Here is a 22539-nt window from a genome sequence, read left to right on the forward strand (position 1 = left end):
CCTCCACATAGCTGCTAAAGTGATCTTGTAACATTTTCTAATCTTGACACAATTTCCTAAAAGCCTGTTGCCCACAGGATAAAATATAAGCTCCTTGCATGACATTCAAGGCCTGTTATCATCTGCCTCTTGTCTGCCCATTCAGCCTACCTCTATCCACTCTCTCTGTCAGACTCTGAGCAGGTGAAACGTGAGATCCTTGTTGATCCCGGGTTCTCCCAGGCCTTCAGGCTCCTGGATGTGCCATTCTTTATTCCTAGAACGTCCTTCCCCTGCCTTTAGCTTAAATGCCATCTCCTCTGAAAAGTCTTCCTTTGCTTCCTTACATAGACGTTGCTGGTTATTTCTCTGTGCTTCCACAGCGACATCCTTTCAGTAATTGTTTACAGATAGTCCCCAACACAGCAACAGACTCGAGTTGAGGCAGACCGCACTGTGACCGTCATTTTTTTGTCATCTTATTGTTCGTAACGTGTACCACAATGTTACAGCAAGCACTTTGCTCATGTCCTCACTCTCACCCCAACCCCCAGAGACAAATAAAGATCATAATGTTTATAAAGATACTAATTATGGAAGGTAATAATAATGAAAACTAAAAGAAAAAAAGAGGTATTCGACTTACCTCAGAAATGACTTGTGGCAGAGCCGTCGGAATGGAACTACCTATTTTCAGTGTTTTTTAGTTTCTGCAAACAGAGCATAAGCTCCCTGAGAGCAGGAAAGGTAACTTATCTGTGTTTCTTCGTGCCCAGCACAGCAAATGGCACTTAAACAAAAAAAAAAACACCAAACCTACTGCCATCAAGTCGATTCCGACCCATAGCGAGCCTATAGGACAGGGTAGAACCGCCCCGTAGAGCTTCCAAGGAGCGCCTGGCAGATTCAAACTGCCAACCTTTTGGTTAGCAGCCGTAGCACTTACCACTGTGCCACCAGGGTTTCCAAATGGCACTTAATGGGTGCTAAATAAATGTATGTACAAGAAGTGAATAATAGGTTAAGAATTAATGTTACTGTCACTTCATGGAGAAACCCCACTCTTAGCAGATCCTCACTAACCAGTTTCCCCACAAGCTCTTCACTTGTTGCTCAGCAACAGTTGAAAACTCTGTGTCTTTTCAAGATGACAGGTGTCTTAAAAATCCTCATTTGAGATTCGATCTCTTCGTAAAGCCTCTGAGTCAAACGGAAGACAATTCTGAACACATTGGGTCTCCTGTATCAGAACCTATCGTGGTTTATGAACTGATGTGAGAGCCCAAGGGTCTCGCTTCCCATTAATTGTTTACCAAAGTCTAAAACACCTTTAAGCAAACAGGACTTGAGTACAAGACAGGGCAGATGGTCTGCAAAGCTGAAAAGCTATGGGCCGTCCAGCCTCGGTTATCTGAATGGCTGCAGCAGTGACAGTACTCAGAACCTCAGCCCATGTTGTCTGGGCTCAGCCATCTGGGAAGGGAGTTTGGCTTATTGGCAGTCCTGTTGTGTACACCTCTGGTTTCTCTTACTGACCATCAGGGTAGAACCTTAAATTTAGCCCAAAAATAGAGCTAAGTTCCTTCTTGTTAACCGTTTGGTACAGAGATGTGGAACCTGAAGACGTTGAATTGCTTGCATGAGCTAAAGCTGGAGAAATGAGAGCCCATGGTGAGGTAAAGATGGTAATCAAAAAAAAAAAAAATCTTTCATTTATACTTTTTGAGGAACTAGCCAGTATCCTGTTAGTCTGAAAAAAAAGTCATCGAAACTTTCCGGAGTTGTCCAGCTTACCCCCAGGAAGTAGTTTAGACCTTTTCACATTATTTCATTATCTTGTATGATCTCAGAACTTTCCTGAGAATAAGGAAAAGTAAGCAGGTGTGATTTTTATTTTGCAGAAAGAGAAATGGACACCAAGGGGTCAAGAAGGGAGTTCCCTGAGGTTTCATAGTAACCAAGGAGCCAAGATTAGAATACAGTGGTCTGTATTGCCGCTTTCATGTATCCTCAGACATGTTTACGTGGACTTCAATGATTTTCCATCATACATTTAAAGAATTGCAAAGAATTTCCTAAACTTTCTAAATATAAACATTTTAAAATATAATTGATATATCCAATGGGAATATATCTTTTAAATGTATTCAATGGAGTTTAAATATGAAAGCACTGTGATAGTCACATCCATTTTTTTTTAAGTAAATGAATAAGTTCTTCTTTAATAACTGGAAATGTCTCACCATTTATTTGCCTTCTGGAACTCATATTTTCATTCCACTCCTTCACGGGTACTTGATCCTAACGTTTACTGTTTCATCCTTAGAAATATTTTATCGATCACTCTATCAAAATTCTTTATACAAAAATATGTATCAAAAACCAAACCCACTGCCGTCGAGTCGATTCCAACTCATAGCAACCCTAGTGGTGTAGTGGTTTAAGTGCTATGGCTGCTAACCAAGAGGTCAGCAGTTCAAATCCACCAGGTGCTCCTTGGAAACTCTATGGGGCAGTTCTACTCTGTCCTATAGGGTGCCTATGAGAAAAATATGTATACATATGTAAATTTAAATTTTTTAATGTCCTGTGAACACAAGATTCTAAGTAAAAAAGTCTTTTCTATTGAGTTACTCTTATAATTACTATTAATAATAATTAATTAAAACAACAAATATATTGTAAATATTGATTAATAATTATAGAACAAAAAGACAAATGTATTGGAGATATATCTTCTATTAAGAAAAAGGAGACTGTTTTCTTTCCCAATTCATTCATGTATCTGTGAATGGATGTTACTTATTGACTAAATGAGACAGAATTCTCCATCAATTCTATTCCCATCATTTGTTTTTATAGATGTAAACCTGGAGAAAACTTGTTCATAAATAACTAAGTGGGAATAAAAGTAGTCTTTCTATAGCTGTGTCAATCAAATTTTTGAGTTTCTTTTGAGTTATATGCCAAAAACACATTGTGATCTATAAGCAGAAATCATTTTCAATGATCTCTGATGACTCCATCAGGTTCTACTTGAACCGAAAAGAATCAGAATCTATGTGACTTGCAAAAATTGATGAGCCCGTCGTTACAGCTATTTATTTTCTCATTTGTATACCTATATGTTCAAGTGTTTTAATGAAATCAGACAGAAAAATAATTTTTTTGTTAATTAAGAGAAGAACAACTGAAAAGGTCAGCAGCTCCTTGGAAACCCTACGGGGCAGTTTTACTCTGCCCTACAGGGTCACTATGAGTTGGAATCGACTCGATGGCAACGGGTTAAAATTATCCATGCCCACACATCCTTTGGAAAGTCTTTGTGAACTCTGTTGGGATAAGCATACAACAGTATGAAGACTACTGAGTCAGCTCATTCTTCTACCACCTTGATAAAACGCTCCCTTAAATGTGTGTCCCACCGTTGCTCTGACAATACCTTGGGCCTGATCACAAGTACTGGAGATAGAGCAGCAAATAGAATCGATAAAATGCCTGCCCTCCACCTACTGGAGAAGAAAGACAAACTGTTGGAAGTTGCCTCCATTGTACAGCTGAGCAAACTAGGGACATGGCAGAATTAAAAATAGAAAGCTCAGGCCATTGCTGCCTGCCAGCTCCTCTGTCTCCTGTGTAGCCTGCAAGGGCAGGGTGCCACTGTGACCATCAACCCAAGTTTCCTCAGCACCAAGCAGAGTGCCAGACACGTAATGGGCTACCAGTACATATTACCTAATTAACTGAGAGAAGTTGCAAGTCAAAGAAACTGGATTCATCTTTCTAAAGTATCTGATAAATCCTCCTTTGTGTGAAGACTATTGTAAAGTCATTCAAAAAATCATAGCATTTTTAGAACCAGAAGGGAGCTTAGTGACTACTTGATTCCATTCCTTCTTTTCTTGAGAAGAAAAATGAAGCCTGGACAAGTGAAGCGACTTTGCCAATGTCACAAATCTAGTCCATGACAGAACCTGTATTTGTGGCCAGTGGACGGTCTCTAGACAGGTTGCCCTGGAGTCGATCCTGACTCATAGAGACCTCATGTGTGTCAGAGTAGAACTGTGCTCCATAGGGCTTTTGATGGGTGGCTTTTCAGAAGTAGATCGCCAGGCCTTTTTCTGAGGTGCCTCTGGGTGAACTTGAACCTCCAACCTTTCGGTTAGTAGCCAAGTGTATTAACTGTTTACCCACTCCTGAACAATCTCTAGGTATCTTAAATCCAGGCAAATTCAGCATCCAAGTGTTCTCTTACACAGCCCCAAATTGATAACAGACACTGAGAAAATGCCCTTCATCCCAACAAAGCCTTAGCATCTATCTAAAAAATGAAATGAGAAAATGTTTCTTTCTCCCTCTATTTCACAAATTCCCTTGGAATTCACGGGAAACATACATCATAAGAGAAACAATTTAGAGTCATTTAGAGTGGCTACCTCCACAATCTAAAATGCAATTTCTTGTTTTCAGATTGAAGAGTATGAATGGGATTTTTAATGAATGGGAGCCCTCTGTGGCTTCACTGTGAATTGAATATCTGTAATGGAACCCGAAGGCCAAATTTCCCATAAAAGACTGGTCAGGAAGGTTCCTGAGGCAAAGAAATAACAATTCAAGTAGAAATGCAGTTGCTTCTGTTCTGAGGACTCTGGTGGCAAGTCCTTGGAGTGGCTGCTGCCGCTGCTGGAGGGAAGTCCCTGTGGTCAGATTAAGAGGTTCCAAGTAAAGGAAAGTCATTTAATTACATTGGCACAAACGGAAACCAAAGGAGTGAATCAAGAAACAGCCTCTGGGAGGAGACTGTTTTGGTTTGGTTTCTGAGTCTGCTCCCAGAGGTCTCACTTTCCTTTTCTGTGGCATTTGGTTGAGGTGAAATGCCACAGAGGTTTCTGCCCACCGCCTTGGAGTCGGGCACCTTGAAAACTACATCAGGGTTAGGAGCCAAAAGAACCCAAAAGAAAAGCTCATTTCACAGCTGCCCTTCCACCTCCTCTGATCACTCGCAGATACTCAGCTCCATCCCGAACTCTCTTCTGCACACTGAGCCTGGATTTCTTCCTCTCTCACAGAAGTCTCTACTGGAAAGTTCCAAGGATACCTCAAATCCACTCTCGTTATCTTTGCCCCTGAAACGCTCCATCTTCTCTTTTCCTAGCTCAGTAAAAAGCCCTACTATCTAGAAAGGTGCCCAAGTCTGAAACTTTCAGCTTATTCTTTTTTTTTTTTAATATTGCATTTTTTGGTGCAATTACACAGCAAAACAGGTTCCCATTCAGCAATTTCCAAACATATTGTTCAGTGACATTGGTTACTTTCTTCACATTGCATCAACATCCTCATTTCCGTTCTAGTTGTTCCATTCCAATTAAGTCTCACTGCCCCCAACCTTCTTATCCATATTTTAGAGTAACTATTGGCCATTTGGTCTCATATTGATAATTTTTTAAAAGAGCACAACATTCAAGAGTGACATTCTTTGAGCTAACCTGCTATTTATTTAGGAGGTAACCTAAATACAGTATCTCAGAGCAATAGTCTCAGGAGTTCCTCCAGTCTCTACAGGTCCAGTAAGTGAATTTCTTGAGAATTTGAAGTTCTGTTCCACATTTTTCTCCCTTTCTATTAGGATCTGTCTATTGTGATCCTGATCAGAACGTTTGGTAGTGGTAGCTGGGCACCATCTAGTTCTTCTGGTCTCAGAGTAGAGGAGGCTGTGATTCATGAGACAATTAGTCCTGTAGACCAGTTCCTTCTCTAATTCTTGGGTTTCCTTCTTTCTGTTTTGTTCCACATGAAAAACAACAACAACAATGATAGCTGTATGGGACTTCTTCTTGACTTCTTCCATATCACTTCAAATTCGGTTGTCATCAGGTCCTGCCATTGCTCCTTTCTAAGTAAAGTTTACACCTTTCTCTTGCTCAACAGGCCCAAGGCCAATGGCTAAGTGGAGTCACCAGCTCTCACCAGGGCTGCTATAAAAACCTCCCACCCGGAGCTTCTGTCTCCACTCGGATCCCCTTCCACTCTGTCCTCCACATTGTTCCTCACGGTCTTCCAAAAAGGAAAGTCCAATTACTTCTTTCTCACTCATTAAAGTCCTGAAGTGGCTCTGGCAACAGAGGATTCTAGGAAACAGGATATAACAAGAAGGAAACTGTAAGTCTGGACACCTGAGCAGGAATTCTACCCCTGCTACTATTCCTGGGCAAGTCACTTTGCCTTTTAGGGCCTCCACTCCCTCATCCATAAAATAAAGCATTTAACTATGACAGTGGTTTTAAAATTTTTAGCCCAGGACCAACAGTAAGAAATACATTTAAATTACAACCCAGTACATGCTGTACACATGTATGTGTGCGTATGTACATAGATTCACAACAATGCACTCACAGAGCACATACATGTACAGATACTATACATATATGTGCACACACATAAACAGACACACACTCCACGCAAACACAGATCATATTGTGAGAAACAAAGTTTCACAGTGTAACACTAATCCTTTCTGTGTACCATGTACTCTGATACTTTGGTTTTGTCTACTTATTTTATTTCATAAAATCTTTTTTTTTTTTTTTTTTACATTATTTCTATTTAATGAGTGAGATAATGCTGGTGGTGACCCACAAAACTGATTTCAGGACTCACTAGGAGGCCTTGACCTACAGTTCAAAAGCACTGAACTTGGATACTTTTCAGTTTCCTTTTTTTTTTTTTTAAATTGTGATTTAGGTGAAAGTTTATAGAGCCAATTAGTTTCTCATTAAACAGATAATACATGACTTGTTTTGTGACATTGGTTGCCAACACTGCAAAGTGTCAACACTCTCCCCTTCTCCGCCCCAGGTTTCCTGTTTCCATTTGTCCAGTTTTCCCATCACTTCCTGCCTTCTTGTCTTTGCTTTTGGACTGGTGTGCCAATTAGTCTCATATAAATGACTGAACTGTGAGGCGCAACCCTCATGTGTGTTATTGTTGGCCCTGTAGACCTGTCTAATCTTTGACTGAAGGGTGAACCTCAGGAGTGACCTCAGTACTGAGATAAAAGAGTGTCCAGGGGCCATACGCTTGGAGACTCTCCAGGCTCTCTCAGATCAGCAAGTCAGTTTTTTGTTTTTGTGAATTTGAATTTTGTTCCACAATTTTCTGCCCCTCTGTTTGGGACCCTCTATCGTGACCCCTGCCAGAGCAGTCAGTGGTGGTAACCAGGTACCATCTAGTTGTTCTGGACTCAGCCTGGTGATGGTTGTGGTACTTGTGGTCTATTAGTCCTTTGAACTAATCTTTCCCTTTTGCCTTTGGTCTTCTTCGTTTTCCTTTGCTCCAGTAGATGTATCTTAAATGGCCGCTTGAAGCCTTTTAAGACCCCAGTCCCTACTCACCACAGTTGGATGTAGAACATTTTCTTTATAGACTATGTTATCCCAGTTGAGCTCGATGTCCCCTGAGACTGCGGTTCCCAACTCTCAGCCAGTAACTCTGTCCCACAGGGAGTTTGGATATGTCTGTGAAGCTTCTTTGACTTTGTCCTGGTCAAATTGTGCTGACTTCCCCAGTATTGTGTACTGTCTTACCGTTCACCAGAGTTACTACTTATCTGTTGTCTAGATAGTGTTTTTCCCTCCCTACCCTTCACCTCCCTCTTGACCCTCAAAGATTGTTTCTTTCTGTGTGGAAACATTTTCATGAGTTTTTATAATAGTGGTCTCGTACAGTATTTGTCCTTTTGTGATTGACTTATTTCACTCAGCATAATGCCCTCCAGATTCATCCATGCTGTCATATGTTTTGCAAATTCATTAATGTTCTTTATCATTGTGTTATATTCCATTGTGTGTATGCACCATAGTTTGTTTATCCATTCATCTGTTGATGGGCACTTATGTTGTTTCCATCTTTTTGCTATTGTGAATAATGCTGCAGTGAACATGGGTGTGCATATGTCTAGCCATGTGACAGCTCTTATTTCTCTAGGATATATTCCTAGGAGTGAGGTTGCTGGGTTGTATGGTATTTCTATTTCTAGCTTTTTAAGGAAGCGCCATATTGTTTTCCAAAATGGTTGTACCATTTTGCATTCCCACCAGCAGTGCGTAAGAGTTCCAGTCTCCCCCAGCCTTTGCTATTTCCTGTTTTGTTTTAATTCTTGCTAGTAATGTCAGGGTGAGATGGCATCTCATTGTAGTTTTAATTTGCATTTGTCTAATGGCTAGTGATCTCAAGTATTTCCTCCAATGTCTATTAGCCACCTGATTTAAGTTTCCTTCTAACTCTGAAGGTTTAGATGGTCCAAGTAGGAAAAGAGAAGGGCCTCCAGAATGGCAAGAAAGGATGGAAAGAATTCCTTTTAACTAATGCCATAGAAGGAGCCCTGATGGCACAGTGGTTAAACATTCAGCAGGTAACCAAAAGGTCGGCAGTTTGAATCCACTAACTGCTCCTAGGAAACCCTATGGGGTTGTTCTACTCTGTCCTAAGGTTCTCTACGAGTCATCTATGACTTGATGGCAATGGGTTTTAAAGCCATAAAAACACTCGCTTCTGTATAATAAGGCAGCCCTATGTTCCAGTCAGCATCCCACTACTTTGCTGCATTGCTACCGCAAGCACCAGTTCAAAACTAACCACAGACAGCAGTTAGAAATTATGCAATTGGCTTTATGATAGTACCCACATCCCCTGGCCCTTTAGAAAGTCAGTTTCTTTTAAAACAACACAAAAACTACTGGAAACAGCTTTATTTACTTAATAATATATCTTGCACATCTTTTCTCAGCATATTCAACGATATCTCACTTTTAATGGCTGCATATTCCATTTTATACGTAGAGCTTTGTTTAACTAATTCCTTATTGGTGGACATTTATTATAGACATGCTAGAAGTGGAATTGCTGGAACAAAAACTACATGCAGTTTCCACTTTGGTAGATATTTCCGAGTTATTGTGAAAGTTTTACCAATTTACACTCTTACCAATCATGTACGAGTGTCTGTTATCCCAGATCCTCGCCGACATTTGGTTTCAAATCTCAGCTCTGACATGAGGCATGTGACCTTGAACGAGTTGCTGAACCACTCTGAGCCTCTGTTTCCCTATCTTTTAGCAAGACCCATAAGGTTGTTCTCAGGATTAAATGTGATAATGAATACAGTAAGTATATTTTATAATTTATCAGATGTAGGTGGCAGCGTCTCAGTTTTTTACTAGCATCATCCCAGTACTGAAGGAAAATATATCTATTCATACACAGACACACACACAGCGTCTACCTCCTTCACTCACTGTTGTAATATTGGGAGCCTCTCAAGCGCAGTCAGATTTAAGCAGTGTGCCTCCTGGCTTTCTGGAGCAAAGTCTGCACCCATCGTGTGCTGGAGTGTGATGTCCCAGGGCACATGCTCTTTCTTTAAATATATAGTTTTCAAGTGGGTCTTGTTCTTGCCAGTCTTAGAAATTTAAAGACTTCTAAACTCTTATGCAGATCTGAAGATATCATTGTAGATGACCAATATCCATTACCAGAAACGGTTAATTATTGTTCTGATGGAAAGTGTATTTGGAGTGCCAAAAAATACCAAAGGAAGTAGTCTTCCAAATGTTTCTTAGAGTCATTTATAAGAACTCGGATGGTTTTAAACAGCTTTATTGAGGTATAGTGTACGTACGTTGTGTCAATTCAATGATTTTTTGTAAATTTACGGAGTTGTGCAAACGTCATCACAATCCAGTTCCAGAACATTATTATCAGCCCAGGAAGATTCCCGCCAGCTGCTGAACGGTTGCTCAGGGTCTCTCTGCACGTTCACAGCCTCCTGGTTACCTGGGACATGCAGATGCTTGGGCCGGAGGGGCCCCCCGTGCCTGCTCAGACAGGGACGTACAGATGCTTGGGCCCGAGGGGCTCCCCGTGCCTGCTCAGACAGGGACGTGCAGATGTTTGGGCCGGAGGGGCCCCCCGTGCCTGCTCAGACAGGGACGTACAGATGCTTGGGCCCGAGGGGCTCCCCGTGCCTGCTCAGACAGGGACTTGCAGATGTTTGGGCCGGAGGGGCTCCCCGTGTCTGCTCAGACAGGGACGTGCAGATGTTTGGGCCGGAGGGGCTCCCCGTGTCTGCTCAGACAGGGACGTGCAGATGTTTGGGCCCGAGGGGCCCCCCGTGCCTGCTCAGAGACGTGCAGATGTTTGGGCCCGAGGGGCCCCCCGTGCCTGCTCAGAAGGCAGCCAGCGACACGTGGAAAGCTTATCAAGCCCCGATGTGGTTGTCTCGTTTCCAGGATCTGCCTATTAGATCTCTGACTTGTCTACCATTCTATTTCCCATCCACAACCAGGACCGCAACCTCAGGTTATAAAGCCATGGCCTTCCCTACTCACTCACCATAGACATCATTCCTTTAACTGACAAAACTATTAGGGTTTTTCCTTTTCTACAAATCAAGTGAGTGAGTGAGTGGGCAGTGGTGGGTCAGTGGTGGAATTCTCGGCTTCCACATGGGAGACCCAAGGTTGATTCTCAGCCAATGCACCTCATGAGTAACAGGTTTCAGTGGCACTCCCAGACTAAGATGAACTAAGAAGAAAGCCCTTGAGATAGTTCTGAAACCTGCCAGAGAAAACCCTATGGATCACAACCCTCTGATCCGTAACTGATCATGAGGATGGCAGACCATGGGGTGGCACGGGGCTGGGCAGCTTTCCGTTCCCATGTGTGTGGGGTCACCATGAGTCAGGCAGGTCAATGGCAGCTAGCGACAAGTCAGGTGAGCCCCTCAACAGTGAAGCTGTAGGTTTTTCCCCCGACCCAGCCTGCGGAACCCTTGTACTGATCAGGAGGGGCCGTGGGAACAACTCCAGGAAAGAATCCCATCAACACCCACGATTCTTAACCAAAATGCAACCATTTTTCATGAAAAACTGCTTCTCGACTTGTTGTTTGCCATTGGTCAATTCCCAAAGATCAGGAACAGCTGTTATGAACGATTTTGTCTCGTTTTGTCATTATCTGGGGAGAGGATTTGCCGACCCGCCATATTGCAAGTCTGGAACTTGAGTTTTAAGACGACGAGCCTCCCCTGTTCACTTCTCGGTGCTCCAGCAGTTTTGTTCTCGGCCTTCAGTGGACATTTCCCTGTAAGTGACCACGCCTTGGTAGGAGATCCAGGGCCCCAGGCACCAAGCCAGGCCTGTTCCTCAGGAGGGAGCCAGACACAGCTCAGCATGTACAGTTTGGCCTGGTTCTTCAGGGGCAACTTGATAAGCCCAACAGGACAACAGAGGCAACAATTAAAAAATATGTATTAAGTGTTCTCAGAATACATTCAACCTCCTCTGTTGCTTAAAAGCTGACGCCTGGCCCCTGGCCCCACGCCCCCGGGATGAAGGCCCGAGGACAAGGGACAGCCTTACACGGATGGTGTACAGTGGAAACCTGAAAGCTCTGTGAGATCTGAACGCGACCAGCATTTACTGTTTTATTCCGAACAGTGTAGCAAGCTCAGTGCTTGTCCTATACCCGGGGAAAGAAATTATTAACATGCCGAGAAGGCAGGACAGCAGAGTGGGCTGTGCGTAGGGTCTCCCCCTGCCACACAGGCTGTGTGGCCCGGGGCAGTTTATGTAATTTACCTCCCTGCCTCCCCTGACCATTAACGTCACCTGCCCCAGGGGGTGGTGTACGTAAAAGGTCTTGAATCCTGCCTGGCCCATGCTATGAGCTCAGTGAATGTTAGTTCTTACTAGGATTTTTAAACACCATTGTTTCTAGGCTTTCCAGTGTATCTCCCATGAAAAGCTACTGGCTATGAAGCAGCCTTACCAGACCTGGGACGGAGCAGGAGCGAGAAACAGCAGCTTGGAGTTTTCCCTATAAAATGGAAAATCCACTCCGCATGACCTGCTGGCCACCATACTTCTCAGACATTCATGTGGGAGCTTCTCAAGACCATCCCAGCCCACACCCCATAGCCGTTGTGCCCCCCCTGTGCCTGAACTGCAGATCTACCCCCCGCCCAAGGGCCATTCTCCCCCTCCTGGGCATCCAGGGGTCAGAGGCCCCTTGACCTGGATTCTCCTAGGTCTTCCCTTAAGCTCTGGTACCCAGGTCCCCAGCAGCCTGCACTGCCCAGGCCAGCCTGCCAGCCCGGCCTGGCTCCAGGCGGTGGCCAATGGTCTCTAAAATGACACTTGGGTGCCCTGTGATCCTACCAAGACAGCAAGTGTCTACCTTTCTGATCATCTGAACTAACCAGCCACCAGCTTGATAAAGACAAACTCAGCGAAAAACACATATGCCGTATTCTTGGTATGGCTCCATTATTCTATATTTTTACTTCAGCTCTTGTTAGGGCTGCAGGAGACCCCACAGAGTATTTTAAATGATTCCTAAACTCATAGGGATTAAAGGCCAAACCCATCTGGAGATCTCAGTATTAAACACACTAAGAGTCCTTGTCACATGGAGTTGCCATTTTCGTGTTAGCTAAAACAAACTCAGATCTACAAAGTATGGGTTTCCAGGATACAATCAAGGCTACAACAACCAAACCAAACCGAAAAAAAAAAGCACTAGGAAGGCCACCTGCGAAGTGGTCTTAAGTGCAGCCAGGGAGCACAAACTGCCTGAAGTTCAAAGACTTGCTCCCCCCGAGTAGCCGTGTAAGGTTGGACAAGCTAATTTGCCTCGCTGTGCCTGGTCCTTCATCTGGAAAACAGAGATAATAATGGAACCTGCCTATGGAGTTGTCCTAAGAAGTACAGGATGTGATCCATACAGCACACTTAGAGTGGTACCTGACACACTGTTGTTCACGTAAAGATACTCTTCTTAGTTTTTAGCTGGCTAGTTGTCGTTGTTGTTAGTTGCTGTTGTCTCAGTTCTAATTCATGGCGACCCCATGTGTGCAGAGTAGAACCGCTCCATCGGGTTTTCACGGCTGTGACCTTTCAGAAGCAGACAGCCAGGCCTGTCTTCCAAGGCGCCTCTGGCTGGGTTCAAACCACCAACCTTTGAGCTAATGGTCGAGCACTTAACTGTTTTCTCCACCCAGGGACTTCTCTGGCACATTGTTGATGCTCTATAAATGTTAGCTGTTTTTCTTCTTACTATTATTGTTTTTATTTACTGATCACATCAATCAGCATTTCCTAATGCTGGTCCATGGTTCCCAAAGAGGCCACAAAAACATCTCCAAATGGGCTTAGTTTTTAAGACAAGCCCATTACTCTCAGTCAGTAAGATGAATTATATCCTAAATCAATGTGTTCTGTGTGATTTGGATATTCAGTGATAAAGTAAACAGAGGAAACAATTATTGAAAAGATTATTGAAATTTTTACACTATTAAAAATTTTAATAAGAATATAGTCTTATATTTATAATTTTAACAGTCTTTGGAAGAAAATTTTCATGATTGACTGATCCACTCGAAGCCACTGTTGGAAGATGCTGTTAGAGACACGAGCACTTGGCAAAAGCCCACTCCGCTCTCTTATTCCTATGTAATGTAGATTTGTGACTATCCCGAGCACATTCAGCATCAATAGCAACAGTAAAATAATTACAAAACAGTTATTTTCAAAAGTTTGCTAAATATATTCATAACACAAATTAAAAAAAATTACATAGGTATAAAATTCATATGTCTTAAAACAGCCTACATATCAATTAGGAAGAGATTAACGATGCAATTTATAAATGAGAAAAGGACACGACAGGCAATTTATAAAAGAAATACAAATGGCTATAAACATATGAAAAATGCTAACTTCACTAACAAGAGAAGAAATGTAAACTAGACTTATTTCCTCCTAACACTTCAGCAAAGATAAAAATGTCTCATTGATAATACCCAGGGTTACTAACAGTTTGGATGATAAGGGTCGCCATGAGTGGGGGGTCAACTGGCAGCTAAAGGCAGCGACACTCTGGTGGCCATGTGATGCTCTGGCACCCTTCTTCCTCTCAGATTCAAAGCTAGCTGGAAACAGTGTCTGCCTCAAAATTTCACCGAGTCCCTGGGCTTTGATGGGATTACATGTCCATTGCTACATGTACATAACTTGGTTGGCTTAGATTGACCGAGAGTGACAGCCTTACCTAACAGAGATAAAAATTTGGGAGTTTTCAGCATAAAGGCTGAATTTAAAGCCATGGAAATGAATAAAATCGCCCAGGGAGAGAGTTTAGAAGCCAGAACAGCCCAGCATCTAGCCCTGGGAAACTGCGATGTGATTACAGGTTCTGTGAGCGTCTTTCCATTCTTTGTCTATGCTTGCACACTCACGCTGATGTACGTGTGCTTTGTTGTACCTGTTAATACACATGGAATTAGCCGATGCATTGTCTTACAGGAGCCAGCTGCTAACCGAAAGGTTGGCAGTTGGAATCCACCAGCCTCTCCCTGGAAACCCTGTGTTGTTGTTGTTGTTAGGTGTCCTCAAGTTGGGTCCAACTCATAGGGACCCATAAGACACAGCAGAACTGCCCCATAGGGTTTCCAAGGAGCGGCTGGTGAATTTGAACTGCTGACCCTTTGATTAGCAGTCACGCTCTTAACCGCTACACCACCAGAGCCCCAGGAAACCCTATGGGGCAGCTCTCTTCTATCCTATAGGGTCGCTATGAGTCGCAATTGACTCAATGGCAATGGAGATATCTATACATATATATGTAGTCTTACAATATGTTTGCTTATTTCACTTACCAATACATTCTGGGGAAATTTCCACTGCTGGTGTTCCCAAGTACAGAGACTCCCTAGTCCAGTTCTCTAAAGACTGGGGTCACAGAAGAAGTGAGGGTGATCCATTCCTTAAATGCACTTGTTTTGTGTTCCAATGCCATCTCACACCTGCCTTCATGAGTTCTCAATGCCACCATTTCCTATCACTTTACAAGATTTTTCTCTTTTTATTGCCTTTTTCAGAATGTATTTGTTTTCCTGATCTGGTCTCCTTGGGAGTACATCTGTGCTGCCATTTCAGTGAGATTTGAGGAAGGAGGGTATGTGAATCATATGCTCAGTCCATCATACCGAACCAGAAGCGGTCTCTATAAAAGAGTTTTAAATATATGTTCTGTTTGCTTAGAAGAAATTGGGCAAGACCCATGTATAGCATACATTTCTATAATGTTTTGAAAATTTTTGAATAAGCTTCTATTATTTTTACAAGGAAAATATTTCCAAAAGTCAGTTATCTGATTTTTTAGTTTTTAAGAGAATACATTCATGAGATTTTAGAATATTCAAGAAGCAAAGAGAATGAAAAAGAAAAAAACCTCCTATAATCTCATTTCACTTGTGGTGATAAGAACTTGGGAGATAAATATTTTTTATTTATATTTCCTTGGTCTTTTCTCCCTGAAATCATGCACATACACCCTCCCAGGAAGCAGAAGGTTGAGCCACAGAAGGAGGAAAAGCTAACTTAAGGGTACATCACTGAGTTGTCAAAGACCACAGTCTTCAGTACGGATTACGTGTCAAACATAAAGAAAGTAAAAATTCTCACAACTGGACTAATAAGTAACACCATGATAAATGGAGAAAAGACTTAAGTTGTCAAGGATTTCATTTTACTTGGATCCACAATCAACACCCACAGAAGCAGCAGTCAAGAAATCAAATGACACGTTGCAGTGGGCAAATCTACTGCAAAAGACTTCTTGAAAGTGTTAAAAAGCAAAGATGTCACCTCAAGGACCTAAGGTGTGCCTAACCCAAGCCACGGCGTTTTCAGTCGCCTCACATGCGTGTGAAAGCTAGACGAGGAACAAAGAAGACCGGAGAAAAATTGATGCCTTTGAATTGTGGTGTTGGCGAAGAAGATTGAATATACCATGGACTGCCAAAAGAAGGAACAAACCTGTCTTGAAAGGAGTACAGAATGGTGCTTAGACACAGGGATGGTGACTCTTCGTCTCACACACTTTGGACATGTTTTCAGGAGGTACCAATCCCTGGAGAAGGACATCATGCTTGGTAAAATATAGGGTCAGAAAAAAGAGGAAGACCTTCAATGAGATGCATTGACGAAGTGGCTGCAACAATGGGCTCCAGCATAACAACGATTGTGAGGATGGCGCAGGAGCGGGCAGTGTTTCCTCCTGTTGTATTTAGGGTTGCTATGAGTCAGAAGCAACTCGATGACATGTAACAACAACAAGGGCAACTGGGACCTTCTCAAAGTCCTTATGAATTACATCACAGGACTGTCACTTGTGGAGTGATGTGGCCACAAGCAAAGGAATGCCAGCAGCCACCAGAAGCTGGAAGAGGCAAGGAACTGATTCTCCCTTAGAGACTCCAGAACTGAGTATCCTGCTGACACCTGGGTTTTGGCTCAGTGACACTAATTTCAGATGTTTGACCTCCAGAACTGTGACAGAATAAATTTCTGTTGTTTTAAGCCACCATATTTTTGGTAATTTGATACAGTAACCATAAGAAACGAATACAAAGCCCTATACCACCCACCAGAAGAAACCAACTGAAAAATGTAATGAAGAAAAGTTTGTATTTACACTAGCAATCAACACTTTAAGATACTTAGAAATAATTCTAACATACACAGCACCAATCATGGACTTCCTGGTGTTAGTGCTTAGTCTTTCTTTTCTGCCAGACTAAAAGTCCTGAAGGTTAGAGAATATATCTTTCTTTATAAATGATGTGCCAAGTGCCTCCTACGAACTGGTTAGTCCACCAGGGCTGGAGAGTTAAAGATAAAGGCTTAGGGTAACTCTGTCATCCTCCGAGAAAACAGGTAATAGCAGCACAATACAACAGTTATCTCAAAAGTGGCATGAACAAGGTTCTGTGGGAATTTGGGGTTGAGGAGAGAAAGGAAAGAAGGAACAACCAGCCCTGCCTTAAAATATTAATTTCCACAGAGGAGATAGCGCCTGAACTGCCACAAACTTCAGTCAAAGTAGCAGAGAAAGGACAACACAGGCAGAGCTGATAAAAGTGCGAAGATAACCAAGCGTCAGGAGCGAACCTGACATGTTTGAGGGGTGGTAAAAGTGTTCACTCTGTTCATTTATATTGTAGATAAACCTCACAATAAGTAAGGCTGGAGAAGTCAGAAGAGGACAGATAAAAAATGGTGTCTTGAGGCAAACAAAAGAGTTCTTTGGTGAACTGGAAGCTAGATTTTTTTCAGTTTTTCTAGTTTTTAAAAATATTTTTCCAGTAAACTCTAGTGAAGAGTGGGAGCAGATGGTGTCAGGGAGACCGGTTAGGAGGCAGTGAAGTAATCCAGGTAAGAGGTGAGGAGAGCTCGGGGAACACAGTGGGATGGAGGGAAGGGGACAGATTGGAGTGGTGAACAGCCTCAAGGACTGGAAACCACGGATGCAGAGGGAAGGGGTAGGAGCGGTCCTTAAGAATGGCAGAGGGCGGGGAATTTTTGTTTGTTTTGTGCATTGCTGTATCTCTGGCACATAGTAGGTATAAAATATACTAATCCCTGGCACATAGTAGGTGCTCAGAAAACGGCTGTCGAATGCATGAATGAGGCATGACTCCTGATTCCAGGCTTAGAAGACTGATTCAGGGGTGACGTAAATAGCCAAAAACATGCAAAGAGGAATTGATTTATGGGAGCGCTACGTTTATTTTGAGTCCCATTGGTTTATGTGCCTGTAAGTGGAAACTTCAGTCTGGGGCTTGGGAAAGAGGTTAAAACCATGGGACGTAGATGAAATCACCCAGGAAGTACATCAGAGCGAGAAGACATAAGACCAAGGATGGACTCCCGCCCTTACCTTCACCCTCGTGCCCACACACAGAGATACACACACGTGCACACACACTTGCAGCACACGCACACACACACTCACGCAGGCATGTACTCACACACACACTGGTTTTCCACCAACTTTCAAGAAGTAGACACTGGGGACAGCCATTAAGAAGCTCGGAACAGCCCAGAACATATGATGAGAAAGTTCCACCGATGTCAAGCGTGAGAGTTAGGAAGTAGAGAATGCCCACCCTTTCGTAGACTGCAGAGAATCCGGGTAAGATGAGAACCGCGAGATTTGGCAATTAGAAGACTGTTAGTGATCTTGAGAAAGCTACTTCGGAAGAGTGTGAGGAACAGAAGCAGGTGGCAATAGTTGGGAGTGAGGTGGAGTAACCAATATTTTTACGCCTTTGTGCCTGGAATACAAACCCATTGCTATTGAATTGATTCTGACTCATAGCAACCCTACAGGACAAAGTAGAACTGCCCCCATAGTGTTGCCAAGGCTGTAAATCTTTATGGAAACAGACTGCAACATCTTTCTCCCGAAAGGTGTGATTAGGAAGATAAAAATGAGCTTCCCCCCTAAAGCTTCACTGTGAGGCATCAGTGGTTAAGTGGTAGAATTCTCAATTTCCATGCAGACCAGGTTCAATTCCCGCCATTGCTAGCATGCTGAACAGGTTTCAGTAGAGCTTCCAGACTAAGACTGACTAGGAGGAAGGGCCTGGTGATCTACTTCCACAATCCAGCCAGCGAGAACCCTATGGACCATAGTAATCCAACCTGCAACCTAAGAGGAGATGGTGCAGAACCGGGCAGTGTTTTGTTCCATTGTACATGGGATCACCATGATTCCGGGGCCAACTCGACAGCAGCTGATAACAAAAACTCAGTAAATTCATGGGAAGCTTAACCAAAACTAGAGTTGTGGAGGGCACTCAGCAATGTCAGGCACCTCCCTAACTTGCTCAAAAAGAAAAGGCCATTGACAACACAGCCCTTTGTATCCCCATCAGAACAGACCTCGGCAAGGCAAGACCCCAAGGGGATGGTGCTACTCACCCTGTCAGACCCAGGCTCTGACAGGGACAGGGTTTGGGGAGAGCTGCAGGAAATCAGGACGGGGTTCTGTTTTCCTTGACCTCTCGGGGCTCAGTTTCCTCATTTACGCAACAAAGAGGCTGAGCCGCTCTCCAACTCCCTTCCACTCTTCCATTTGCCCCCTTCAGAGGTCTGAATTAATTTCTGCTTCCCTGCTGTGACACCCTGAGGTTTTCTGATCGGCAGGAGCAAGCAACGGCTCTTGGACTTGATGAAAAGCTGTCACCACTGGCCTCAACCAGTCAGCACTCTGAGCAAGCGTCTTCGGGGAAAAAAACAGTGTCAGAAATTAATCTTCATAGCCAGTAAGTAAGTTTGGCAAAGAGAAAGACAAGATGAAAGAGAGTGAGCTGTTTTTTCACTCAGCATCCCTTCCCATGTTGAAATGGGAGAGACAACGTAGGAAGTGAGCCTCGCTGTCCTTTCTTCATTCAATCATTCCCTCAGCACATACTTCCTGAGTGTCTCCGTGCTCCAGTGCCAGGATTGATGATGCCTTCGTGCAAGGACAAACGTGCCCCTGCCCCCAGGTGCTCATGTTCTCCCAGGACAGACAGACATCACATATTACGTGTATTTTAAATGAGCTATACACAGTGAGTTTCTGTTTATGGCGATGGGAAATTTGGCAATGACCGTGGGTGACGGTTGTACAACACAATCAATGTATTGATATCACTAAATTGTGCACCTGAAGAACGCTAAATAGGCAAGTTTTGTGTTGTAGACATTTTTACAACAATTTTACAAAATGAGCTAGGAAGGAAATGCACAGGGAGCTGTGATAACCTGAGGAGCTGTGAAGACAGCCTCCCTGAAAAAAGTCTATTTAAGCTGAAAGCAGAGAAGGGATGCCTGGTAGGAACAGCTCAGGGAAGGGCGTTTTAAAACAAGGAGTGCTCAGAAGGCCAGTTGGCCAGAGGCTGCCAAGCAAGAGTGAGAGCAGACTGAGCCTGAGACTCCAGGAGAGGGAGCCAGGACCCTGAGGCCATCATAAGGAGAGGCAGCCAGGACCCTGAGGCCATCATAAGAACAGGTAGCCAGGACCCTGAGGCCATCATAAGGAGAGGTAGCCAGGACCCTGAGGCCATCATAAGAACAGGCAGCCAGGACCCTGAGGCCATCATAAGAACAGGTAGCCAGGACCCTGAGGCCATCATACGAACAGGTAGCCAGGACCCTGAGGCCATCATAAGAACAGGTAGCCAGGACCCTGAAGCCATCATACGAACAGGTAGCCAGGACACTGAGGCCATTATAAGGAGAGGCAGCCAGGACCCTGAAGCCATCATAAGGAGAGGGAGCCAGGACCCTGAGGCCATCATAAGAACAGGTAGCCAGGACCCTGAGACCATCATAAGGACAGGTAGCCAGGACCCTGAGGCCATCATAAGAACAGGTAGCCAGGACCCTGAGGCCATCATAAGGAGAGGTAGCCAGGACCCTGAGGCCATCATAAGAACAGGTAGCCAGGACCCTGAGGCCATCATAAGGAGAGGTAACCAGGACCCTGAGGCCATCATAAGAACAGGTAGCCAGGACCCTGAGGCCATCATAAGAACAGGTAGCCAGGACCCTGAGGCCATTATAAGGAGAGGTAGCCAGGACCCTGAGGCCATCATAAGAACAGGCAGCCAGGACCCTGAGACCATCATAAGGACAGGTAACCAGGACGCTGAGGCCATCATAAGGAGAGGGAGCCAGGACACTGAGGCCATCATAAGGACAGGTAGCCAGGACCCTGAGACCATCATAAGGACAGGTAGCCAGGACCCTGATGTCCATCATAAGGAGAGCTAGCCAGGACCCTGATGTCCATCGTAAGGAGAGCTAGCCAGGACTCTGATGTCCATCGTAAGGAGAGGTAGCCAGGACTGAAGGCCACCATAATGACTTTGGGTTTTATTCCAAGAGCAATGGGGCATCTGAGCGGCACAGAGAGTTAAGCGCTCAGCTACTAACCGAAAGGTTTGAATCCATCCAGAGGTGCCTCGGAAGAATGGCCTGGTGATCTACTTTCAAGACGTCACAGCCATTGCAAACCTCGTGGAGCACAGCTCTACTCTAGTACACGTGGGGTTGCCATGAATGGACATCGGCTTGATGGCAGCTGGTTTGGGGGCTTTTTTGCTGTTTTTAACTAGAGCACTGACATGATCCAGTTTTTTAAAAAGATGCCTCTGGCTGCTGTGTGGAGATTGCAGGGAGGCAGGAGGCAGGCGCAATCGTCCAGGCTGACACATACGTTGTAAATTCTAAACTCTATAGCTGTGATTGTAACCCCATTTGGGAATAGGGTTTTCTTTGTTATATTAATGTGGCCATATCAGTGTAGGGCGTGTTTTAAATCAATCACCTCTGAGGAATAAGAGAGGGGACCGGCAGAGAAGAAGGCAGACATAGGGAATATCAACACCATCTGAAGAGGACAGAGGTAGACCGGTCTACAAGCCCAGGAATGCCAAGGATGGCCAGCTAGAGAAGCCGAGACAAGGATTTCTCTCCAGAGCAGACAAGGAGCCTTCCCTGAGAGCCAGTGTCCTGAATTCAGACTTCTAGCCTCCTGAAGTGTGAAAAAATAAATTTCTATTTGTTAAAGACCCCCACTTGTGGTATTTCTGTTACAGCAGCACCAGGAAACTAAGATCCCTTTCTTCCATTGTTGTTATTCATAGTCCACACACTCTGCAGGTCCTTGGGTATGCCTCTTCACAACACCCTTCCAACTTTCTCCACTTGGTGAGCTCAAATCGAAAGGAGAGCTCTTTCTGAAAGCCTTCCTTGATTCCTCCAGACTGAGCTGGGTGTCTTTTCAACTGAGGTAGCATAATATTAATTTAGAACAGAGAACGCAGAGTCAGACTGCCTGGCCAGAATCTGTCTCCACTGCTGACCAGTTGGAAGCTCCTCAAGGTTAGGGACCACACCGTGGTCCACTCTGTACCCCGCAGAGTGCCTGGGACTGAGCATGGTACATAACAGGCACAAACTTTGGAGCGAATGAACATGAGCATAAATGTTGCTGGCAAAGATGCTATGAAGAGGCATAAAAGACTTTCTTTAGTGTTCAAGTTGAGCTTAAAATTTCAAATCAAGTTCTTAAATCCTCTCCTGAGAGGAAACTCTCCAGAAATGTATACCAGACATTGCTGAATTCCCCAAATGAAAAGAAATTACACTTATTTCCCTTCAGTACTTTCCTTATTTAGAAGAATTTCTGTACTGTGAGCCTGGAATCCACACTGCCTCAGCTCCCAAGTTGTCCTTGTGCTTTCCTGGATGCATGACCTATGCCTGAGCCGAGGTGTGACAGGCTGGGCTAGCTGGCTCTGGGTGACCTTCGGCTCTGTCTGCAGTTCCCAGGATTGGTAGCACCAGCTCAAGTGTTTGATTCATGACCGTCACATCCACCCACATACACATTCACCAGACTTCATCCTCATTCAACCAGCTAAGTGAGCTCACATTCATCTGAGAATTTGAGCAATATACTGGGATGCTCAAGGAACCCTGGTAGCGCAGTGGTTAAAACAATTGACTGCTGACCGAAAGGTCAGCAGTTCAAAACCACCAGCAGTTCTGTGGGAGAAAGATGTGGCAGTATGCTTCTATAAAGATTTACAGCCTTGGAAGCCCTATGGGGTCGCTATGAGTTGGAATCAACTCAATGGCCGTGAGTTTGGATTTGGTTTGACTG

At 44.0% G+C, this 22539-nt stretch overlaps 1 long non-coding RNA gene across 7 annotated transcripts in view; it reads right to left on the bottom strand.

Moving 5' to 3' along the window:
- The window catches only part of LOC111752287 (uncharacterized), an 86566-nt gene that overhangs the window by 34637 nt on the left and 29390 nt on the right, over window positions 1-22539 (bottom strand). The window contains exon 5 of one of the 7 annotated variants that reach the window (XR_010319171.1): window positions 795-6107. The exons of the other annotated variants lie outside the window; for them this stretch is intronic. This is a non-coding gene — a long non-coding RNA (uncharacterized LOC111752287). Of the gene's footprint in view, window positions 1-794; window positions 6108-22539 lie in introns of those variants that run through there. 7 annotated transcript variants of the gene reach the window in all.

The sequence above is a fragment of the Loxodonta africana genome, chromosome 23, assembly GCF_030014295.1.
Source record: "Loxodonta africana isolate mLoxAfr1 chromosome 23, mLoxAfr1.hap2, whole genome shotgun sequence".
Classification (NCBI taxonomy): Eukaryota; Metazoa; Chordata; class Mammalia; order Proboscidea; family Elephantidae; genus Loxodonta; species Loxodonta africana.